Below are 24,908 nucleotides of genomic sequence, written 5' to 3' on the forward strand. Positions count from 1 at the left end.
ATGGTGCAAGGCAGCAAGTGTTAGCCTTGGCTGCTTGGCACCCATGCTGCCACTGTCAGTTTGTGCAGGTGCAGAGTGGCTTGGCAGGGTGCTGCATGGTGCCTGGTGCTGCCTGAGAGCTCAGGGCCACTTGGGCTATGTGGGATGGAAGGGAGGGGAGGGGGCTCTGCCATGAGGCCCCAGAGGCCCCAGTGGCAGCAGGCAGTGAGTGTGGGGCTTTTTTTTCTTAAGTGCCAGGCAGGGCAGCCTTTTGGAGGAGCCAGCAGGGGATGGGGCCCGGTGGGTATCGTGTGGGCCATGCAGGGGGGTGGCCCCTGCTGTGGGGGCTGTGGCCCATGTGAGAGGCTGTAGCTCTGTGGGGGGGGGGGAGTCCATGAGCTGTGCAGGGGGTGGTGCACCCTGCAGGGGGCAGAGGACTCACCCCTCTTAAGCAGCCCCCCCCCCCCACAGTCTGCCCACAATCCATCCACACCTACCCACACATCCCACAGGCTCCCACGTGTCTCCACAGCCACCCACATCCCCCACGCCCTTTCTGCAACCTCCTCCCCCCCCCCCCCCGCACACACCATGCATGCCCAGTTGCCAGACAGAATGAGACCTGCTGGCAGGAGCTGTGGCTATACAGCAGCAGTCCCACATCCTGGTTAGTACAGGGGTCTGGGGGAGCTCTAACTGTTCTCAGATAAGAAAACCGAAGCAAACAACAAAATATATAGATATTTAAAATTCACTTTATTATGATGATAGAGACACTGGTAGGCTTCCAATTTGCTTTAACATTGTCCAACAACATTGTCCAACTGATTGCTGTCTCTCTGTCTCTGTCTCCATTTCTCTTTCTCTCTCTCACACTCTCTCTCTTTATATATAGTGGTCTTTTGTTTTAATTGTGGAGGAACATGGATTTTGGGATATTTTACAGAGTGACTTTGGGATTTTTTTTAACAAGCATTTTTTAGATTTCAAATAGGGAACACCAGAATTCCTGCTAGTGAGGCAAGTTGCAGGATCCAGGCAGAGGAGACTGCTCAGATCTGGGGCACCTGGGACCCAGCTGGAGGTGGCTGACCTCCTGGCCACTTGGCTTCAATTGCCTTCATTTTATAGATGGAGAATTGAGAAATAGAGTTATGGATTAGGACTGATAAGAGCACAATACAATTACACTGCTGCTGGTATTTCAGCTAGGCTGGGTATCTTTACCTCTACACAGCATGAAGCAATGCAGTATATTTCTAGATACACTAAGTAGGTATTAAGAAATATGGAAACATCTACATCCCAAACTGAGGACTAAAAAATCACACACAGTCTCTAAATTGACTAGGGTTGTCTGTCTGATTTCTGAGTAGGGAAGGAAGGGAGGCCAAGCCTTTTCTGCCTTCTCTCTCACTGCCCAAGGCTTGCAAGCTGCCTAGTAGGGGGCCTCTGGGATGCTGGGGGAATGAGACCTACCTTAACTCGGGATGGATATGATACAGACTTTTGTTAAAGTAAGATAACATAAAGCACTTTAGTCTGATACCACATCCATCCATGGTTAATTTAGATCAGAATCCACCATTTTTAAAGCACTTTGTGCTGTGGATGTCTGTTCTGTTATGGCTGTAAGCTCTTTGTGCAAACTTAATGCACATTAAGTGTAACTTCTGTACCTAGCCCTCACGTCCAACCTAAATTGCCTCTGCTGAAGCTTTAGGCCATTGCTTCTAGCTCTGTCCATTACAGCCATGGGGAAAAGCCCTTTCCATCATCTCTATATGGAATTTGAAGACCATTATAATCAAGCTTATAATCAGCTTACAAGACTTGAAAGTTCTCTGGTGCTGGGAGTTCTGTTTCTGCATATGCCCAGAACTGTCTTGGTCTGGGAATCTCCTACATAGCCATAATTAGGTTACAGAAAATAAGCCTTCCTTCACCTCCACTGAGGTGTCCCCAGGGCACAGTCTAGTAGGTGTTCTCAGATGTGGTCAGCTGACACAGTTTGGCCCCTTCCAAAGTGCAGTAGTTGCATTAGTTAAAAACCTAACCTCATACCCATCTGCAAAACCATGAAGTCAATTGGTAGCTCAACCTTACATGGTCTAGGACTCCACTATCCCACTGTCCAGATCCAGTTTACCTTGGAGTCACCCTCAGTTGAATCCCTTCATACAAAGAACACATCATGGAGACAAAAGCAAAGGTGAACACTTGGAACAACATTTTTATATAAGCTCATCAGCTTGAAATGGGGAGCTAGCCTCTCAACCATCTGAACCCCTCTGGCTCTTAGCTTCTCGTCTGCCAAGAATGCAAGCTCTGTACAAAGCATTCCCAACTATAGCACTTCTGTTTGCACCCCAGAAAAGTTGTGGCCAGCAGGATGGAACAATCGAGACAAACTGAAGATACGAGACACCCACTGTATGATCATCCCACAGTGCACACATGTGTGAAGTCATGTAGGAACTTCCTTACCAGCACCCAAACTCCTGATGGCACATCCAAGACAACATGACCACAGATGTGGAATGAGAGGCTGAAGAAAATACCCAACAGTGGAAAAATGGACATTCCATAGCTGAGTCCTTACTTGCACATGTACAATGAATTACCTTACAAAGTACAATAAATGAGCAGAAGCATGTATAACAAAATAGGAAAATGTGGTGTAGCGATATAAAAAGTAGTTAAAAATAGTCATTCTCAACCTTTTTATACTCATTTTATAAATGCCAGCTCTTAACTTTTATTCATTTTTGACTATGGAAAAATAAGAGAGTAATTCCTCTTTTGTAGAGAACTCAGAAAGACCACAACAGTTCAGAATGTTTTGACACCTTGCATTCATATTTGAAGTCTGTGTTTATCCTGTGAATCAAGTGTAGATGTTTTCACCCCTATCAGTGCTAATATTATGTAGCACCCCATGGCACCCTGGCTGAGAATCACTGGTTTAAAATAAGGTGGCAGAAGTGGGTACCTTATTATCTGATAGCTTGCACTCCCCCAGGAAATGAAGGATTCACTCTCCATGTCCTCCTCAGACTAGGGAGCACAAATAACGTAACCACTCACCTATCGGCTAGGCCACGAGTTTTCAACCTTCTTTAGTAAGTGTATCCCCAGACATGGAGCAATGGCAGTGTGGGGTGGTGGGTAGCAGCAGCGGCCACTGCTTGCAAGCTCCTCCATCATGTTTGGCTGGCTGGGTGGTGCCTGTATGGCCCTCAGAAGGGCACTGCTGCCCTTACAACCCCCTGGCCCTGCTCCTGGAAGGCAGTGGCACAGGGTGGTGGGTGGCAGTGCTTCATTTCCACCCACCTGTATGTACCCCCTAGGGCCTATCCAAGTACCCTCAGGGGTACGCATACCCTTGGTTGACAGCTCCTGGTCTGGGCTTAGTGGGAGCACTCTCCCCTTCTCCTCTTATTAAATCAGGACTGATGCACAGCAAAGAACTTAAGATTTGTAAGGCCTGAGAGAGCGAACACAAGTGGAGAGCATGACTGTAGCTTCATAGTTAGAACACTCAGCTGGGCAGGTGAAGTCTCGCTTTCTAGTCCCTGCTCCAGGGATTGTTTCTATACTTTATGTTGAACGATCATTTGATAAAATGAAGCAATGATCCTTGGAGCAAGGCCTAGAATCCATGTCCATCTTTCTCACTAAACATCCTTATTAGTAGGTTACTAACTCATGCTTCTTCTCTCTTCCTGGACTCATGAGTCCCATATTCTTTGTTGCATGGTGACATATCTTCAGCCGTCTAGATGGGGATACTCTCCAGCTTGCCTGCCTTACAGATTGGTAAGTTTAAGCTTCTTCAGGCTGAGGAGGGTCTATAACTCAGGTTTCCTAATTTGGGAATGATTGCTGTAGCTATTAATCTGTTATATAAAAGGTGGACTCCCTCCTCCTTCAGGATAGCTCAAAAAAGATATGAGGCCAGAGATGAAAGGGACCTATCTTTGGAAGGGTGTTTTGGGTAATGCATCACAAGTGCACAGAGGTATCCAACTGTAGCTGTGAGTCAGATGCTGAAGCTCAAGGGATGCAGGAGGAGGGAGGGATGTTAAGACCTCCTTGATGAACTTTCCATTTGCCTGTTTATAGGCAGCTCATGACTCAGTGTATAATTTATTTGAAATGTTTTTTTACCCTATCGACTATGGGTATTGGATTCTCCTCTGTGGAATCTGATACCAAAAAGTAAGGCACTGGGATACCTAACCAACTTACCAACTCACATATAAAATTTATGGCAAAAATTTATGAACTGAACCAGTTCTTGATACTCTCTATCCAAGGCCTTAATGGAAACACTGCTCTTTCCTGCCTCACAGTCTAAGTCAAGACTTTCAGAAGATTGCAAATGATGTTATCATTTAAATAATATTGTAACCAACATTAATATCTTTTTCATGGTGGAGATGATATGGGGATCAGAATGTTGTATGATTACTGGTTTGTCATTCAGGTAAAACCCAGTTTCACTATTAAGTTTGCAAAACTGTACTGAAATGTTGCGATTAGATACATACTAAAAAGGACTATTGATGAATAATTTAATACAGAACATTTACATGTGTGTTTCAGGTCTACCCACAAATTCAATTTTATAGGATCCCTCTACAGGTGCAGGTAAAGGTATGATGGGATATAGCATGTCATCCACACAATCATACCTCTTACCATGCCACATGTGCATAGGAGGAGGTGTGATTGTGGGACCCAGCAGCAAATCCTATCATACCTTATTGCCAGTATAGGTGAAGCCCAGGCTCCCTCTGCACCGGCAAATAGCAAGCCTGCACACCTATGAGTGCTAAAGCTGGTGGGACTCTCAGCCCCTGCTGTGCCCAATGGTTGCTGGGGCTGGGAGTCCTGTCATTTTATGGGACTCAGACCTGGCAGTTATGGGGAGCCCCCACGACTGGGATGTCGCAGCAGCTGTGGCCTCCCAGCTGCGAGGGCATGGGCTACACATGCAAATTTAAAGCTGGATAGAAACCAGCTATAAAGTCATTGCACATTTTCCAGCAATAACTTTATAGCTGGTTGGACCTTATTAAGGTGCCATAGTTCATTTGCATATGTAGCCAATCTAAATTAATTGTGCAGTTACCAGGTAATTTTGTGTAATAGATCTAATGTGGAGAGGGGGCCATAGTTTCTCTCATTTGGCATTGATGAACGAGGATTTTACTTATCATAACTAAATTATCACAGTTGCACTGCTGTGATTCATTTTATTCATATTAGAGAAAATGGACAGAAGTGATTAGATGAACAATAAATAATGCCACAAGTTGTATTGCTTCAATAATAAATCAAACTGTGTATAAGCTGACCCCATATTTTCTGGTTCAATGCTAGGAAAACAGTTTTTTCCTTGAATATTATATCTACAGATAAAGTCATTAAACTGGCATTACCCTTGCAAAATCCCACAAGAGAATCATTCAACCAAGGAAAGGACCCAAAGGATTGATTGCACTAAAAATAGTTGAGTAAAACAAATCCTCTGTACCAAAGATAGTTTTGCTGAAGGCTAAGCCTAAAATTCCATATCAATACATAGGAAGACAAATATATTTAGTTAAATAGAAACCGTTTACAAGAAGTCTAATCGCCAGGGCAGGTGATACACATAGGGGCAGTGACAACTTCCAGTTGCCAGTGCATTACTGGCACTTCCCTGTATAAGCTGGACTCACTGCCATGATGTAGCAGATAACCCTGCACAGCACTCTTAAAAGCTCAGAGGAGAAGATGAATCTGCATGGTCCCTTTATGGGCCAGCCAGTGTGGTCTTTAAGGGTGGTGGGTGGGGTCATCATCTCCAGCGTAGTAACAGTGGATCGTATGATCCTTTGTGAAACCTTTAAAGGCCACAGTATCTGTAGGGGCCGCTGCTCTGTACGTTAACACCATAATCTTCTGATTATAAATTGTCCTCGTGTAAGTCAATTGTGACTGAGTGGGAGGGGGAAGATTGATTTGTCCTTGGAATAGTATGATGTAAAATTTTAAATTACTTTTAACTTTTACTCCACGGAATTCTTATGAAACTCATGTTTGCATTTGTAACCTCCATTTTGAAAATGCTTGTGTATGGGTGCATATACACATTTACCACACCCAATCTACACAGACCAGGAGCAGCATGTGCAAACATCTGGTGGTGCTGGGAGCTGTACAGGGAACCTGGTGTGAGTAACTTGGGGTGAGGGAGGGGCAGGCATGTCCATGGGGGTAGTGGGGTGGTGGGTCTGCAGTAGGGGTTGGTGGTTCCATAGGAGGCTGTTGTATTTCTGGGGTTGGGATAGCCACATCTTGGGAGAGGGTTTGGAATAGCAGAGCCCCTGGGATACAGTGAGCTGTTCAGTTTTCCCAGCCCTGAGAATGCTGCCTGAACTTGTGCATATATTTGCTGGATCAGCTTACTCCATTCCCAATCTAAGCTAGAGAGCCTCACCCCTCTGCTCAGGGTCAGACCACTCTCCATATTTGGGGTCAAGAAGGAATTTTACCCCATGGTCAGATTGGTATGGACTGTGGCTTTTCTTTTTGGCTTCCTCTGTAGCTGGAGGCATGGCCTTCTACCTGGTATCTCTTCTTCAGCATATATTAACAACTTTTTACAAAAGCAGCATATTGGCTGCAGTGGTCCTCTTGTTTTACATGCGGCAAGTTACAGTGTTATGCCTTATGTTGTGTCAGGGTTGATGGTAGTTTTACTAAAAGGTTAGATTATGGGTTTGTATAGGTTTGGATAGGGATGATTCCAGTTCAGGCAGAAGGTTGGACTAGATGACCTCTGGAAGTCCTTACTTCTTTATGGATTCTAACCTTCCCTCCCCCACCCCCACAAATGTCTGAACAGAAGGGCATTTATATCAACCTAAACCTAGTTTGCATGTAGCCCATGTGACTAATATTAATGAGTAGCCAGATTTAAATTAGCATAGATCCCTTAAAGCTGCATTGGCTGGTGGTCAGGACCATTGACCACATTGTATGGGACAGAAAATATGTGTTTATTTTCATGTTGATTTTTTAATTAGACTTCATAAAATACAGATTTTGATCTTGCAAGCACATGTGCATAACTTTAAGTCTGTGAGTTGCCCTGATGTAACAAACACATACTTAGAATGTACTGTTATACCAAGAACATAATAAAATAAAATAGAGTATAGATACCCAATGACTATGCTCCCAAGAATCCTGCTGTGCAGTTTGAATTCAGAAAGGCAAGGAAATTCTGCTATATTTTACAGTCATTAAAACAATATTTTGTTCCTGCAGAGTCTGATCTGTTGAATGATGCCTACCACCAACTCGCCACGTCTCTTATTACTAAGGAAACATGATTGAGGGCCCACTGCAATAGTTTGCACTTTTTCATTAATTTTACTGGTGTTTGGATCAGGCCCATATCAGGCCCCATATTTTGCATCCATGGATCTCATATAACACCTGTGGTTAAAGATAGGTTTCAGTCACAGATTTTTTGATGTTGAACACCAGGAATGCTCACACTCAGAGGCTGAGTTCAATGCAGATGCTGTATATTGTATTTATTCATCTTTATAGTGTATTTTCTTACTGGAAACATTTTGTTAAGCAAACTACCTCACTGTGTTTTACATTTAGGCAGCTTATTTTGAGTTGTTGTGTGCCACCAAATTTAACAGGAAGGTCATTGCAAATAACTGTGGACCTACATTTAGTGTTTATTCATTTCTACCAATATTGCCTTTTTATAGTCAATCTAAGCTTTTTCTGCATGTTGCATGGCTACTAAAGTTATTTAATATTTTCATCTCTGAGCAATCTCTTAGCTTCTCCTCTTGCTGTACATTGTTATTTTCCCCCATATCTTAAATGGCATGCTCAGATTAAAAACTGTCTATACTAACTATCTTTCTTTTTCACACTAGGAATATGGTATCAACCAAGTGTTAGTAATGCATATCATGCTAGAGCTATGAGAAAAATTATAACCTATTGCACATAAATAGTGGGTGTTTTGAGCAGGTGGAGGGAGGAAGAAAGCTCAGTTCTGAAACGAGAAGAAAAATTATATTTTTGAAATCTCTATTCATAATGTGCATTGTCATTACAGTGAATGCCTCTCTTTTCTAACTTATTTACATTTCATGTAAAGATGTCTAGTAATCTTCTTGTCCTTCTTCTGTGTAATCTGCTGTTGTTGATATCTTCAGCACCAAGAAAAGTATCCTAGGATTTTGTATGGGAAAACATGAGCTGCTGTTTTTGAGCCTTAATTCAATAAATCAAGGTCTGTGCAGATGTAAACTCATGTGGATTCGATAGAAAAAGAGCACACTATGCTAACATGGATTATATTTCTCTGTAAGGTCCAGAATGGAAGTTGCTTATACAGGGTATTTTGGAGATTTTGAAGGGTCTGCTACAAGAGGCCTAATTCCTAAGAAATTTTGAATCGGTTAATGATACTGCCAGCAAAATTTTCTGTCCCATACATGTGTACAACCTCTTACAAAATCAGTGAAATCTGACTCTGTGCAATGTATGGGAATGTACCTGAACACAGATTTTGGCTCTTTCTAGGTTGCCAAATAGGGTTTGAGTGGTGTAGGTTATATATATAAACCTAGTTTTACCCCCAAATCAATGGGGAATTTCTCTGTCATGGGAGCAGGGAAAACATTAGTTAGACAAGGGTTAGAGACAAAGAAGGTGCCAATGGTGGTTAAAATCATGTGGAACCTGCAATGTTAAAAAAAAAAAAGAATTTAAAAGTAAGGCTATGGATAATAGGAGAATCCTTCAAATTCATGCCAAATACAAGATTTACTGAAACTCATAACTATGCCCAAGCTTGTTTTCCTTCTAAAAAGATTACACTTAGACTGTTGTAGATTCATACTGCCCTTGTTTAACATAATTGTCTGACAAATTACTGTTGTTAAATAAAATTAAAAAATAGAACAAGGAACAAAAACATTTAAATCCTTGTTGGAAACCACATTCATATTTGATGTACATGGATATAAACATAGAAAGGATGAGAGTGGGAGGAAGAAAGCACTGCAGCAGGCTGCTGAAAATGGATGAATTTAGATTCCTGCACACGGAATAAAAAAGGAAGGATGTGAAGCATACAGATGGCACATCAGAGGCAAATGAGGACAACTCGCTTGTCTTTCTGTAACTTCAGTCTGGTTCTGTGTGATGCAGAGCGCTCTCAGTGTCTTCCAGCTTTGGGATCTTGTATTAATGCACCAATCATATTTCACCCATCTTTTAGCAGTTGTGAAACCATTAACTCTATGTTGTCTGCTAGAGAGTCAAAGATTTTAATGGTTTTTCATTTGTGTTCAAGACTTATCTAATGTCTGGCTGGGGCGTTCATAATATGATACAGGAGCTGCCAGCAGTCTCCATTAATATCAGTATTCACAAAAACTTGAAAAAAGGAGACATCTAAAACCACAATACTTTGTTTAAGAAGAAAGTTGTGAAAGTAAATGGGTTTGTACCAAGCATAATTCAGCATAGAAATTGGCCCAGGTTGCTGACTAAATTGTGGGCTGTTTTTGCTTTAGAGAAAATTCCAGGATCTTGTTTCCTGTTTGATTGACAGAAGATTGAGTTTGTAACCAGGGCATTCAATAATAGTATTAGAAGAAAGAAGATGCCACTTTATGGCACTGCAGTGAATGAGCCTTAATATGGTAAGCAAGCCATTTATACTCTTTTGTTTAATAGGACATAAAAATAGTGGGTAATGGAATTGTCAAAAAGAGGTATGGTCAAAACCAAATATATCACTTGATTTGGTCTCCAAAATGAGCAAGGTAAGGGAATCCAAGGCACTTTGACTTGCATCTTATCCACTGTACATATTAGACTACAACCAAAAGATTTTTAGTGTTAGGTAGAAAAGAAGATGGGGAAGCAGGATGAAAAATGGATGAAATGGATGAAAGCAGGATGAAAAATGGTCTTTTAATATAGTTATATTGATGCTGTTTTGAGGATATCTGTAGGAACCGTGATTTGTTCCATCAGCTGCTGAGGTTCATGTTACTAAATATATCCATTATTTATTTTCTTTTTCCTTAGTGGGACAGGTGGCTTTTATGAATATTATTGTAGGATATTGTTGACTTGGGTGGCTAAAGACAACCATTGCATTACATATCTGACAACATGCTTATCAATTAAACATGACATTTGGGAGCTGTGCAGAATTGTCAGGTGCAAACAGATTTTTGCCTGCATGTGTAGAGGCAGATGGTGCACCTTTTTTGGTTATGAACACAAACAGGAAGGAACAAAACAAAACAATTGGTTTGTTCTAGAATGCTGTAAAGGAAGAAGAGGACATGGAGCATAGTAGTTGTGTACACATTTTGCTTCAGTTCCTTTATACATAACTGTTTTTTCTCCTTGGTCATTATGGGCTACTTAATCTGTCTGCTGTGGTATTTTGGACTCTACATTCGTAGTTTCTATGCATTCTCTTCATTTCTGCTTTTGCTGGCACAACTGTTATGTTGCTCATTACAGATCTGAGCTTACTTTTATGGTTATTATGGGCAATCTGCTCTGGGTAGAGGGTAGTTTAATACAGCTTTTAGATAAGCATTGGATAGAATGTCCAATTTCACTGAAGCCACTTTTTTTGACCACTGGTGGCTTGCTACATTGCAAACTTCTAGAAATGTGATGGCATGAAAAGACAACATTTACACTGAGAGGAATTTGGGTAACTTTTTAACCAATATATTCTTTTTAACAGCATAGGGTCTCCTTGTTACTGTGTTTTCTGCTAGGCTCAGATTCTATATTTAATACTATGGCATTTCTCTTTTGTGTTGTATTACACAAGAATGTTCAACTGAATCAGAAAACAATACTCGGATATGAGGATGATTAGGCCAAGATGAAAGAAAGCCAGTTTCAGAAGGGCTGTTTCAGTGTACAGTTAGTTTTTTGTGTGTTTCCTTGATAAGTACCACTCTTTGAAAAATCATTATCAAATTGCTAACATTGAAAACATCAGCTAAAGCACAGACCTGCTAGCAGGATCTAACTTAATATTTTGATTTTGCTGGTGGATTCTTTTCCCCATAGTCAGTCCAGATATGGATACAAGATGACACAAGTTTAACACTATTAAAGCTACTTGGGTTATTTGCAGTTATTACTTTTTCAGTGTTTGAAAAAAAATCTTGTGTACTGTTGTTGTTAATGTCTTTATGCTAGGCTATATCCTAATGCAGTGATGCACTGAAGAGTTGAAACCTAACCAATGTAGCTTTGTAACACTATACCTTTTCCCTGTAGATTTGTTCCTGCCTGTAACAGGGGAGCTGGACTCTGTTATTTGACTATAAGGGAAGGGGAAGACAAGGAACTGTGGCAGGGATCCAGGAGGCTCAGCTGGCTGTGTGGGGCCACAGCTGCAGGAAGGCAGGCTGGTCCTTGATTGACAAGGAAAATCTGATGCAGAGCTGAGAAAGGCACGTGACCAAGAAGAGGGGTGTGGCTTCCAGGCATATAAACCCAAGGCCTGGGTGAGTGCAGGCAATCTGGCCCTGAATGCTGAAGGGTGAGGATCCCTGAGGGAGATGCCTGCAGCAGATGGACTAGCAGTAGGGTTGTCAACTCTCCAGCAATTAGCTAGAAATCTCCATGAGAGTCCTGAGAGTTGTCCGGGAGATTAATTATAGGGTATTCATTAAAATAAATATTAAATGTTGAATCTGATTTAAACAGTAGTCCAGTGGATTTTTAAAATGTAATAGTACTGTGCATTTGCCTTTTTGATGTAAAGTTTACACACACACCATAATGCGTAACTGATATACGCAAGCATGTGGGCACTTTCACATTGCATGTCACAAGCACATTGGCGTTCTGGAAGCCTCCCAGAACAGATTCAAACAGAGTTGGCAACCCTAACTAGCAGGCATCTGAGTTGTTCCCTGGAGCTCCCTAGAAGGAACTAAAGAGAACCAATGTCTCTGTAGTGAGATAATGACCCAGAGCTGGGGAGAGTCTTTAACTGTGAAGCAGGGGCGTTTCTTTATGTTGTGAATTAGGGTTTAGACTTAAAGACCAGATTGTGGCTATGAGGGAGGTTTGGAGGCCATGAAGGGGTGCCTGTTAGGACCCTTGATAGTAGGCAGCCCAGGCTGGAGACAAGGGCCAGAGGGCTGAGGACTGAAGAAGCAAGCAACCCAGCCTGGGATAAGGGACCACAGGTCTGAGGGTAGAGACAGTGAGGGAAACTCATCTTGGAGTCAGGTATCCTGAGGGATAAGGGCTGGCCCAGAGTGAGGGACACAAGGGCCAGAGGCCCAGAATCACAGAGAATAGACAAGGCTGAGGCCAAGAGATCTGGACCTATATCAGTGGGCAAGGGCTGGTGGCCTGCAGCCAGAGAAAAGGGAGAGTAAGGCCAAGAGGGCCAAGGCTTTTACAAGGGATGGGACAGTATGGGCATGGCTGTAGGGGCAGATGGAAGCCACAAGTTTTGCCTTTAAGGCAAGTGAGACATAAGGAACTAGTGCAGAGACAGAAAGAGCACTTTAGGCTCACCAGCCCCTAAGGGCAGCTTTCCTTCATCAACAAAACATGGCAGGTGAGGAATCAGGGTGGGACCCTTGGAGGAAAGGGAAAGAGCCAGGTAGGGTTGAAATGACCACTAGGGAACATTACAGCAGCTCCTGATGCCTGACCTGATGCACCCTCCATGTTACACTGTAGGAGGAGACGACTGCCTATTGGACACATGGCACATGTCTTCATGGCATAAGGCAGTGCTGTATAGCTCTCTGGTCAATTTAGTGGCTATAGCAAAATGGTGGTGTCAGTGTAGTTAATGTACCTGTTTCTCAGAAGGTCTACTTAAACTAGGTAGAATGCTAATCCAACTTTCACTACCCATGTTAGTTAAGGCAGGTCTACATGACTCTGGATTATGCTATGTACAGATACCTCAGTTACTAAAATCAACATAGAATCAATTGATAGGTATATTAATAGAATTAATTCCCATTTTATGGTCTTGAAATGTCAGGTGCATTCTATGGTTTGAATGAAGTCTGAAATCTCTTTATAATTTCATACAAGAATGTCTTGCTGTGAAATTTCGAAGACCTGTTTTGAAATATTGTGTTTTTAAAGTTTCTGCATTGGCTCTAAAAATGAAAATGCTACTATTTGACAGGAATCTTTTGGTTTCCTCTTCACTGTTAACAGTGGAGTGTGCTTATATAGAGGATGTGTCAGGCCACACAAGAATATAAATCCTATTGATGCTTATGAGCTCAAGACCTGTTAGCTATTAGCACAATTATAAATCATGTATTTGGGCTTAGAAATTGTGTTTAATATACATTCTGAAGCGTTAAGTCTAATAAAAAATTATGCTGAACTATTCAGATAGCTCTTTAGTTGCTTTGATTCTTTTGCCAGGCACACATCTACTCTTGCCTCCACCCACTTTAAATCAACTGGAAAGTTTGACACAATATTATCACTCATCATGCTACAGACAGTCCTTTCTCCAAGTTTTAAAATCATGTATATGGGTATTTTAATATGAAACTAACTACAAATGCTTATTAAATAGAATTGCTAAGTGGCTTAAAAACTCATTTTAAGATCTTTATTTAAAATAAATCTCAAATTCATAATGAAATAAGAATGATTAACTGTGACCTGTTTTTTTACACATGAAAAAGAAGCATTAATTTCTTCTATAGCACCTTGCATGATAGTCTCTTGGCTCATGACTGAGGCTTACAGGATTTAACAGAATATAACTAAGGAAATAAATTGGGAAGGTGCATATCCTAGGCTACACACTTTCTTGGTGACTGGAAAAAAGAGAAAGAGTCTTATTTTCATCAGTAGTTTTTCTCTGGTGGCAAGATCTCTGTTAAGGATCTGTGTGCCTGAGGCTGGAGGAGGATTTCTAATGACTTCCAAAATATCAAGACTTTTGATAGGGATTGTGTGAGGGCTGTTGCTAACACAGTAATGAAAGTGATGTTTAGTGGGATGGACAGATGGAAACTATTGTAATCTTCAGCAAACACATATTATAAATGTGGTAAATCAGATTAATTCAAAATGCTGAGGCTAATTCATTAGGGTGTTGGTAGTGGTGGTCAAAACAACTATACATGTCTTCAATGATGAGGCTTTGGGACAGAGGAGAATTTCCATTATAGGCAAGTGGGGCTCCTGCATATATGTGTACTTTGAATGCTGGTGTCTGGCTTTTGAAAACTGGCACTTAACTTCAAACCTACATCTGGCTTTCATTTCTGAGAAACTGAGATTGATTAACCATTGAGTGAGTTGTTCTAAAAGTAAAACTCTGACACACTGGCCATAGCCAATGTTCATCAATTGGTTTATGATGTCACAATTCTCTCTGTAATACTTCTGTATTGTTACTTTACAGCAAATGCTGGTTTTTTTGTGTTAAAGGCTCTAAGGACCTTTGAGAGGGAGCAGTCAAACTCATGGGATAAAATACCAGCTGACAAGGGGCCACAGTTTTAAATCTCCTCTGTGAAGAGTTCAGTGAATTTAGATTTTTTTTAATGGAAAATAGTTTGAATCTATCCCTTGTAAAACTAGGAATAAAAAGTCAGAGGGCTGTGTGAGTATAAAAAGACTTAGCATTTTTCTTGGGAGAAAGCCTTTTGTCCTCAGATTCTACCTACGCTGCCAGTCTATTATCCCATGTTTAAGTACATGTGCAATGTGAAAAAAGCATGCTAATAACCATTCCCCTAAACTGTATGCCTGTAAGTTAACTGCAGATCATTCAGGTTAATGGCCAGTCATTCCAGGAATAAGGCTTTCTGACTGTGTGCTCTTCGTGGCCTCTTAATGGCAGAGGAGCAGCAATTAGGGGTGTGCAAAATGGGCTGTATTTGATTCAGATTCAGCCTGAATCGGGGGATAGTGATTCAATTTGTTGATTCAGATCACTGTCCTGATTCTATTAGGCTGAATCCAAATCTGAAGATTCAATGCTGATTCAGAGACTCTGCGATTTGGCCATGGACACAGCTTTTAGATGTTTTTTCTACATACCTAGAGGTCCCAGGTGTGGCTCGTGAATGCTGAGAAGGTGGGGTGGACAGAGCGTCTCACAGGAGCATGCTGGTGGGGGGCGCCCATGTGCTTGGCAGTGAATGTGAAAGTGGACCAGAAGTACTTCTGACCCTGCAGAGCATGTAGCCCTCCCCCCCCCCCCCATACCCCCTGGCTTGGCAATCGCCCAAAGGGGGACCCTAGGTTCCCCCACCACAGACCCAGGAGGCACCAGCTGCCTAGCCGGGGGGGGGGGCGCTGTGCACCCCATGGCAGACTCAGAAGTGGACCAGAAGTGCTCCCGTGGGATGCTCTATCCAGCCCACCATCTCAGCATTCATGAGTCACCTGGTACCTTGAGGTATGTAGAAAAAACATTTAAAGCTGTGTCTATGTCCAAATCATCAGATCTCTCTGAATCGATTCGGAGGGTTCCAATTCGAATCAGAGAGATTAAAGGGCGTCCTGTTTCGATTTGGATTTGGAGATTTGGCTGTCAAACTGGGCCAAATGTCCGCCAAATCGAATCAGCAACTGAAGCTTCTCACAGCCCTAGCAGCAATGTATTTTGGATGGCCAAGGCAGTCAGACAGATGTGTAGAAAGGGCTGTGCCATTCCTCTTTGGTCCTGGATTTTGTCTTAGATCAATTGGAACCACCTCAGATAAGATGTCTGTTTATGTCCTGTGTGACTGAAAGGTATAAACAAGTGCTGCTGCCACACACAGCTCAGGAAAAATGCATTGAGATCCAGACTGACAGCCAAATGGTAGAAATATGGTATAGATGTACTGTGTAATAAACATATGCTAAAGTATTGCTGTTAGAGGATTTTATTAGAGATTGATACAGATATTTCACATGCAGCTACTCCCTGTCTCTTCTGTGAAACTGATAGTCCTGGCCAAGGTTTCACAAGAGATAAGAAAATGCTGCTCGGTGTATCTTGGTTCATGCTGCTTGTCAACAAAGAATGTAAATGGAACTATTCCTCTAATCATTGTAGGCCAAACTGCTCTTAACACACTTCATGATTTTAGCAAAAGAAAGAGAATATTCAGTAATACTCTTCAGAAAGACTGGCAAGAGAGCTCAGTCAATCTCAGACCTGGAAAACAGAATCTACTGAGGTTTGTTATCTATAGAATAACTTTCATTTTAAATGGACTTGCCCCTCTCCCCTTACCAGCACAGCAAATTTTCATGTGCACAGAGTATAGGACTCCCATGTTGGGTATTAATTACTTGTATTTCTGTTATATCATTCTTCCAAAAGTGGCTGTTCTATTGTCTGCCCTGTGTTCTTCTAGGACCTTGGTTTGTCTTTCTTTCCTCTCCTCAGAATCCTGTTTTTTTCTTGCTCAACCCTTCCCACCCCCATCTCTTCATAAATTGCTTGGATGTAATTCTTGATTTTTTTTTTTTGCTTCATTTTATTTATTATGTTATTCTTTGTGTCCCTGACCTATGAAAATATTTGAGCATAAGAAGGCCCTTAAGCAAATGATTAACCCCATTAACTCACTAAATGCTACTTATGTTTTTAAAGTTCTGCTTCTAAGTACTTTGCTGCAGTGGAACATTTTTACCCTGAGATCCTTACTCTTTGTCTCTCTTTCTCAGTCTGCCTAATAAATAGTATGTTTGCCCTCTGTTCCTTTGTAGAGGAAGTAGTTTCTGCAGGTGGCCTTGAAGTTGTACTTTGCTTGCGGCTATTCTGTAGTAATCAAGTGCAGAGAGGAGAATGAAGTGCACATTTCATGATTTTGGAAATTTCCTCACAAACCAAATTAATCAAACTAAATGGAGAAATCCTGTCAAACTGGACATGTGTCTCCTCTAAGTGTAAATCATTTAAAGAAAATCCAAGCACCAAATAAAAGCAATGTTTCCACATTATTTTACCATCTATTGGTTCTGAGTTAATTGCTTACACTCTAAGAAATGCAAAATTGAGGGTTTTTTTTACAAGTTGTTACAGATGTTTTGGATCTGTGCTGCTGCAGAAGATGAATCGTACTTTACCTGTGGACCTTGATTTTGGAATTTTGCCAGGGGGCTGGAGGGGAGGGTTAAATCTGAATTTCATAGAAGCCATTGGGAAACTATTCCCTAAATGCTCAGCAGTTCGGTCTTCAGGCACATGGACAAAGTCTGTTTCATAATACTAAAAATGAGGCATTTGGAGATGCATAACTTCAGAGTGCCAAAGCTTTTCGTTATGCTCCTGAAACCTGGAGTAAATGGCAGAGAGATTTTGCTGCATTTATTTCTACTGCTTGAGCTTCCAAGGGCATTATATTTTGAAGGGAAATCTGTGATATGCATCCTCAAAACCCATCATATCCTGTCCCTTCAGAAAATATTTACATGTGCTAGTGTATCTCATTGCTGAAAAGGGGCTAATTTATTCCCTAATGGAGAGAAAGAAAACTAGGTCATTATGCAAGACAGGGCCTCCAGGTAGAGACAGGTACTTATCTGTGAGACCACTGCAATCAACACACCCCATTCCATTTCAGAACTATACATGTGTTTACTTTTCCCAGTAATTCAGCTGAGGTCCCAAACAAATGAAAAGGTAGAGGTGGGGGGGGGTTGGGATTTTTTTTCAGGACTTAATTATTTTGCTCCACATTCAAGATGTTCTAGGTTTGACATGGTAAAATGAAATGAGTCCTGTATGCTTGAAATCCTTGAGCTGGAAATTCTTGCACTTACCCAGATACAGCCAACTCTCATCCTTCCCTAGTATACAGATTTTACAGGATCAAGCCATACTACTGTATCTAAGTGTAAATAAAGTGTGACTGGCAGAGCAAGATTATTCCTCCACACCCTCCAAAAATATATTTCCCATATAACATTAAGTGATTCAAGAAAGAGGGATTCTACAGGGCTAATGTCCCATTCCTTCCCATCTTGGGATGATGCAGAAGAGTAAAGAGACACTATGGAGCGATACCTTTCAACCTGTGCTCTTTGAGGAAAGTGGGAGTTCCACTCTGGCCCACAAGATGTCAGAAGCTTACCCTGACATTATCTGTTTTCTGAAGCTAAATAGAAGCCTTCAACATTGTCCCTATGATGACTTGGATTAGTCCACAGTTCACAAAGCAATAAAAACAAAGTTGTCATGGTCACTGTCCTCAGTGTAAAGTATCCTATAGCTCCATTGACTTTATACACTGGCTGAGATGCTCTAAATTAAAGTTTCTTTCCTTATAGTGGAGAACTTTCTGCTTAGAAATATCCAGGGAGTTTGAGTACTGGACTAAATCTAAGGAGAAAGGATTTAAAAGCGAGCGAACAAAAGATCTCTTCTCATTGACAGCCATGGTACATGACAACACATATGGCTTATGATTTTTCACTTGTGCTTCTGTTAGTTAAAATATTATGCAGTGATTGGCTAAAAATGAAATTCTGAGATTTTATGGAAGGGGAGAGTTTATATCCAATTAGAAAATCCTGCCCAGCCATGCAGACTACAGCTATTTATCCTACTTGTAGTTAATGTTCCCCAAAGTGGTAACTTTTGTAAGGTTTCTTTTCTTTCTATGTAGTAACATATTAATCTTGCTGTATCTTCTCAAAAGAAGAAGGAATGAGCAATGGGCCTTGTGGACCCCCTTTTCATTGAATCATTTAATGTTATACTGGAAATATATTTTGGGGGAATAATCCTGTGGCATTCACAACTTTGTTTAGATACAGTGCTTGGAGTTGATCTTTATTTTAATAAGTATGTCCCTTTAGCTGTAGAGTAAAAAGCTCATATTAGCAAGCTCTTTAGGTTCAGGCCCAAGTCAAAACTGCTGACAGGAAAACCATTGTGTGTAATTGGGAAAACAAAAGTTTGGCATCAGATGTAAAAGGTTCATTTGTGTCTTTAAAACCCAGCTGTGCACCGATTCTGGCCTGTAGATTTTTGCCTCTGCAGCACCTCTGGGGGACGTCGTAGTTCACTGAGACACAATGGAAAGCAAAGCTACTGCACAACACCAGAAGTGAGTATGTCAGTTGTTCAGTTTTTTACCTGATTCTTCAGCTAGTGCAAAGAAAGCAGTACTACAGTAGCTCCACCCTTTTCAGAAAAGCTGTGCTTGCAGAGACACTAGCCCTAGTCTGCTGTTTGCAAGAATTTCCACAGTCTCAGCCATCACACTGAGCACAATATAGGGTAGGACTTTGGATATGTGAAGGGGCTGGTCAAAATCTTGCTAAGAAGAAGAATCCCACAGAGAATTGTTCTCTGCAACAAAACTAGCATTTATATTGGAAATCAGTTATTTAGCTTGAATTGTTTGTTGCTGATATGTTATGTTCTCTGCCTAAAAAAGTGTTTGGATGATTATCTTGCTGAGGTCATCTGATCCCAGCTAAATTCCTGTTCCTTAGACAGGGGGCTGGACCCAATGATCTCATGAGGTCCCTTCCAGCCCTAATGTCTATGAAAGCTATTAAATCTAGCATTACCATCTGTACCAGACTCCAGTGAGGTCATAACCTCCTGTTTATCCCAATCTGTAGCTATAGAAATGGTCATACATTCAACATTTTGATTAATCAAAGGGGTAAGTCTAGTGAGGCCAGAGGTGGATTTGTTCCAGTAATTCCACTGAGGAAATAAAATGGTTTGTAACATCTAACATCAAAGAAGGATGAGTCAATGTGTGCAAATCATCTGCTCAGAGCTCTCCCACCTCTCAGACACCAAACTTTTCTGAGATTCTAGGTCAGTTTGGATAAGTTTTCTATTGTGGTAGCACCTACATGCTTTGACCAAGCAGGTGGTCCATTGTGTCAGGCACCAAACAAACATTTAGACAGTGACTGTATATTTTTAAAATCACGGTTCATCTTCTTTCTCTCTGGTTTTTGATGCCAGGTTACAATATCTTCTCTTCTGTATCCAATATCTGTGATTTCGTCTAAACTTATAGACCCTTTTTTTTTGCTAGGACATACTGTGTGTCTCAATATCTCTGAAACAGTGAATGTTGCATGCTTTCTGACTGCAAAGGCATGCTTTACAAGCCAGGGCATGCATGACTAAAGGTTATGTTAAACAGACAAAAGATGTTAGGAGAAATGATGATTAACATGTGAAAATAACTGTAAACAGGTTTATATCTAAATTTAATAAGTACACAAATTTTATTGCTAAGACTGCAAGGAAACGGTTTCTCAAATCCTTTATGTTAATGACCCTCTTTAAAAATCAAATAGATAAAAGATATCACAAATATGTCTTGCATACATGAATATTCAGTGAGAAAAGACTAAACTAGAGAATTTGTATAGCTTCCAGTTGCTGGATCGATGATGTAAATGGTAGGATTTAATATTTCAGGAGCATATTTGATTGTGTGCTTTAGGCTGTGGCCTGTGAGACCCAAAATCTATCAGTTACTAGCCAAGAAGCTAAATATCTGTTTGCATATTATTTACATTTATCACTCTTTGCACTAATTGCTGAGCTTCTTAAGTATATTTAAAAATCTTATATTCTAAAAATATGGGTTTGCTAAAAAATTATAATTATATGTATGAAAGAAATGTGACCTTATGGAAAGATACCATGTAGCAAATGTGGACATTGTTTTGATGTTAGGCAAGTTGCTTTATCACTCTACTGCGACTCCTGCTTCATAAGGTGAGGATAAACACTCCCTTTCTCACATTCTTCATTAGTTGTTTTTTTTTTTCTCTATTAAGATTTAACTCTCTGGGGCCAGATCTCTCTTCTGTGTTTGTAAATTTTGGAGAACTAGAGGACTCTTCATCTCATCTAGATGTTGCTGTAATAGCAATAACATTGTTATCTATTTATATATTTATTTTGTACATTAATGCCCGCTCTTGGATGCCTTTTATGACACACACTTCTCACTGATATCATAGAATAACAATACAAAGAGTAGAAATTTGGGACTTTAAATAAAAAGGGCAAGGGAGGGACTGGTTGAAATTGGGCCAAGGCCAAAGAACACAAGAAAGGGATTAAATAATGAGGTGGAATTTGCTTTCCTATGAAGAAGTGAAAGATTTATAATTTAAACTTGTATTTCCTTGTATTGTCTTCTAATTTTTCAGTAGAAGATTTTTAGTTTGTTTTCCTAACAAATACCAAAATATTTTATCTGGAAAACAAAATATTCCAGTTGTTTGCTAGTTTGTTTTTTACTAATAGTAAAAGATTGCAACTTCAGTGAGGATCCAGAATATTGGTTGATGTTCTTTGTCCAGGAAATCTTGGCTATTGAAAAGATTTACAACATACAGTAACTGAGCTACAATGCCCACAAGGAACTGAAAAACAGTTCAAAATATAGAAATTATGATTTTCAAATATTTAAATTTGCAATTAAAATCAACACTTTTTTATGGAAAGCAGACATTTCTCACAAAAATAATAATAATGCAACTGCTTAGCTATAAACATGTTGATCAATTTTTTTCTCCACTCTGATGTAGCATGAGGATGGTGTAGAATTACAATATTGGTAGTCAAAGGATGTTCTTCCTCATTACCCTGCAGGTGGATACCCTCTACCCTGGAGGAATGTAGGGAGAAGTAGGGCTCTTGACCTCAGCCATCTTCTGCAGGAATCAAAAAGGATTCCTTTAGAGGAGCAGATATACTTTGTGTGCCTCAAAAGTAATCCTTTCTCCCCAAGATGACCTGCTTCCCCAAAACTGTGTTTTTCACTTCTGCTCAATTTGAGGTTTGCCTTAAAGGAAAAATATAGCTACTAGAATAATGTTATGCCCCCCCACCCAATTCTAGGAACATAACACTGGAAGAGACCCTTCCTTGATTCTCAAGACCTGTACTCTGCAACAGCAGACATCTATGTGAGACATGTTTATCCAGCATTGTCCATAAGCAAATCCATTCCAGTCCCCCTTGCACTCCACAGACAGAAAGCACTTGATAATTAACCATAAACCAAAGTAAAATAAGACAAAAAAAAAATAAAAGCTTGTAATCTGCCACAGAGATAAGAATGCCATCGGTACCACCAACATCAGTTCTGTCCAGTAAGCATGTGAAAGTGCCCCAGATTGATGTGAGGATTATGTATAGCGATGCCAGCACTTTTAAAAAAATTTATGCGCATTGTGTCCTAGCAAGGGATTGGATTGTGATTTGGCAGTGTACACATGCACACACAAGTGAAGAAGAGGGTTTCTCATGAAGTCTGTAGTCAAGCCAAATGAGAGAGCAGCTAAAAACCAAAAAAACAAATAGAGCAGCAGAGGGATAAGGTAATAGTGAGACCATTTTGTTTTGTATAATAAAAAACCACTAGGAGACATGTAAGCTGTACGCACATGAGGGAAAGCCTGTGTTACAATTCAGTCACAGCAAAGTGAGTGATCCATGTGCATCAAATACAGAAATAAAAATAAAGGCAGCCTGCCAAACAAGAAGGCCACATGGGCAGGGATGGCCAGGAATATATTGTATAATGTCCCCATCCCTTGCATGTATTTGACAGCTGGGAGAAAATGGAAAATGTAAACATCCCAGGAATCTTTGCTTATATCAAGCTGGGCTCACTGGGATGTGTCAGGATTCTGCTACTGTAGTGCACATGATGTTTCACAACACAGAAACATAGCAACCATTGAAGACTTTGAAATAATAAAGCTTCCATACAGCCCTATTTAGTTAGGGCTTTGCATCCCCAGTTCTTTTCTTGTAGCTCTGCACTTGTGCTCCTTAATCACTGCTGTGCAATTTCCATTGCATAGTTCTTTAAAATTGATTCTGCCATAGGAACTGGAGGAAGTAAGGGTGAAGCTGTCATGCTTGTTTTTGTGATTGGGCAGTTTTTGCATGAGTACCTCCTGCAGCTTACATATTATATTTCTACTGATCAATTACCTACATTGACTGCTGTATACCCTCTGTTGCTTGGCCACAGCCAGATCTGGCGTTTTCAGCACCTAGAACAAAGCTGATTGTTTTCTACTGTTGCAACGTGCAAGCTTAAACTTGATGAGGTTCTATGAATTCTTATGTGAGTATAACAGTTTCCAGTGGCCGTATCTCTCCGACCTTATGTGAAGGTACCTTCACTACTAGGGGCTTTATCCATACATAGTTTAGTGCTGCTGCAGTCTTTGGACAATAGAGATAAGCAAGGCCTAGACTAGACATTTTTACAGACCTTAGACTTGCAAGAGTCATCGTTAATAAATAAATAAGGTACTGTTTGTAACTAGAGGTGCACCAATACATCAGTCTGATATTGAATTGGCACCGATATAGAGAAAATTGACTGTATCAGAAAATGGCCTGATGTGGCCGATAACGTGGACGATAAGTGCCCTGTGTGTATGCACAGCCTCAGTGCAGCATGTAGGTGGTGAGGAGCACAGCCCAGTAGCTTGTAGAGCTACATGCAGCTGGTAAGTCTATTGTGGTGGAAGGAGAGAGGAGGGGAGAGGGGAGGGGAGGGGCTTGTGGGGGCAGATCAAGGCCCCCATAGTGAAGTAAGGAGTAAGGCTGTGGCTGGGGCAGGCACTCCCCAGCCAGGGCTGGGTGGGGTGCAGGATGGAGCTGCAGCTCATCTGGGGAAAATGGGGGGGGGGGAGGTGGCTCCTACTGCTGTGTGGGAGGGCATGGGGGGGGGCACGTACCCCAGGATTTGGGTGGGGTGGTGTGGGCTGGGGCTAGGGTGGCATCGGGCTCTTCCAGCAAGGGCTGGGCCGAGCTGCACTTAGAGTGGGAGGTGGCCATGCTGGGGGCGTGGGAGGGGGGTTGGAGTGCTACGGCAAATTTTGCTGTGGCTGCAACCCCACCGTAGCCCCTTTCCAGTGCCACTGCCTCCCACCCTGAGCACAGCCCAGCCCAGCTCCCACTGGAGAGAGCCCAACGCTGCCTCAGCCCCAGCCCACAACTACAGACCACTCTGTACTGCACAGATCCAGGGGCATATGCCTCCTGGGGTGTGTGCAGAGATGGGAGTTGCCCCACAATCCCTGCGCCCCCTTGGATGAGCTGTGGCTCCATCCTGTGCCCCATCCAGTCCCTGCCTCAGCCCCACTCCCTCCCATGCCGTAGGGGCCTCAAGCTGCCCCCCCCACACACACACCCCTTCCATTCTTCCTCCCCTTCCACCACAACAGACCAGCTGGACACTGTTCTTCAAGCTGTCCAGCTGAATATCGGAAATCAGATTGGTGTTGCCTCCTTAAAAATTGGCTATTGGTATCAGTCCCAAAAATCTCTATCGGTGCACCCCTACATGTAACCAGGTACTGCACAGTCGGGCCCACAATAATTGTCATGTCCCTATAGGGCAGGGGTAAGCAAAATACGGCCCATGAGCTGAATTCAGCCTCCAAGGAATTCTGTCTGTCCAACAGTGGTTCCCTCAGTCCTGTCTGGCCCAAGCACAGGGGGCAACCTGAGCTGTGGCATATGTGGCTGGTCCCACTGCCCTCGGGCAAGCAGCAGGACTGAAGGAGGAGCAGCACTTAGACTCCATTTTTGAGCAGTCCTGATGGTAGCAGCTCCTTTCAGCTGCCCATTGCCCAGGCACCCCAGCCCATCCTCCTTGCACCCACCACTGGGAGCAGGACTTGCACAGGGAGGTAATGTAGCTGGGATGGTGCCATGGGTGGGCAGGGAGTGGTATCCAGAAGTGAGATGGGGGGGTGTGGCGGGAAGACCCTAGAATCTTGGGGAAATGACAGCATGGCCTGAATGGACCTGAGATGGGTGTAGATTACATGGGCAGGGACGTGCAGGGAGCAGATCTCTGCTTGGCCTTGCCCCC

The sequence above is a fragment of the Alligator mississippiensis genome, chromosome 3 (assembly GCF_030867095.1).
Source record: "Alligator mississippiensis isolate rAllMis1 chromosome 3, rAllMis1, whole genome shotgun sequence".
In the NCBI taxonomy this organism is placed as follows: Eukaryota; Metazoa; Chordata; order Crocodylia; family Alligatoridae; genus Alligator; species Alligator mississippiensis.